The sequence below is a fragment of the Echinops telfairi genome, unplaced genomic scaffold (genome assembly GCF_000313985.2).
Source record: "Echinops telfairi isolate 266 unplaced genomic scaffold, ASM31398v2 ScPeMD7_31;HRSCAF=116, whole genome shotgun sequence".
NCBI classification, from domain to species: Eukaryota; Metazoa; Chordata; class Mammalia; order Afrosoricida; family Tenrecidae; genus Echinops; species Echinops telfairi.
In genome coordinates, this window is record NW_022103928.1 from 33,203,839 (window position 1) to 33,204,917 (window position 1,079).

Sequence of the window (1,079 nt, forward strand, 5' to 3'; positions counted from 1 at the left end):
AGTCATGGTAGTGGGAGCAGCGAGGAACCATGGTGTTATTCTTACAACCCCGAAAGCAAACATCAATCAAACCAGTGGAAGACACCATTGGCACCTTAACAACAGTCCCCACCCCCCAACCACCACATACACACACAAAAAAGCTGGTCAAGTGAAATCAAAGATCAAGATGATGCTCATTTGTTTTTTTGAGGTGATGGAAATAATGGAATTGGAGGTTGTTCCACCAGGTCAGAGTGTTAAGCTTTCTATTTAGAGGTCCTGAAAAGATTGGGTAACAGTGTGTGACAAAAAAGGCCTGATTTGTGGCACATGGGTGACTGGTTTTGCCACCAAGACAATGCACCTGCTCACAGCCAACATAGTGTGCCAGTTTGGGGCAACAAACAGCATTCCTCAGTCCATGTGACTTATTTTTGTTTCCTTGAACGAAGAAGGACATGACAGTACAGCGATTTGATGACATAGGTGATGTGAAGGAAGAAATGAAGGAGGTATTGCCACCCATCCAAACAAATGAAACAAGTGTGCCAGATACATTATCTCCTGTCAATGTGCAAAGGCATGGAGTCTGGCCTGTCAATTAGGCCACAGCCAGTGAGGCCTCTGTGTGGGCCTGGCCTTCTCCTGAGAATTCTGGGGAACTCCTGTCTTCCTCCCTGGAAGTGGGACACACACTCTCTGCTTTGTCTTCCTGTTGACAAGCCACATGGAGTGATGCTGATAGAGCCAGATCCCTGGAGCTAAGGTAGCCATGTGAATATCCACACCAGTGCTAAGACACTTTCACTACCACTGGATCCAGAAGACTTTCCACCCACTGGCCTGTGATCTTCCTGCACTCGGCATCATTGCATGTGTTGCATGAGTCTGAAGAATTTATAGACTGGTAGAGGGCATGTGGGCTAATATTGGACTTATGGACTTGATTTGGACTGGGCTGGGATGTTTTCTTAATGTACAATTGCTCTTTTATATAAAGCTCTTTCTTATACACATGAGTGTCTCCATGGATTTGTTTCTCTAGTCAACCTGTCCTAACACCCCAAGAATGGAATCACAGATTTGACAGATGTATT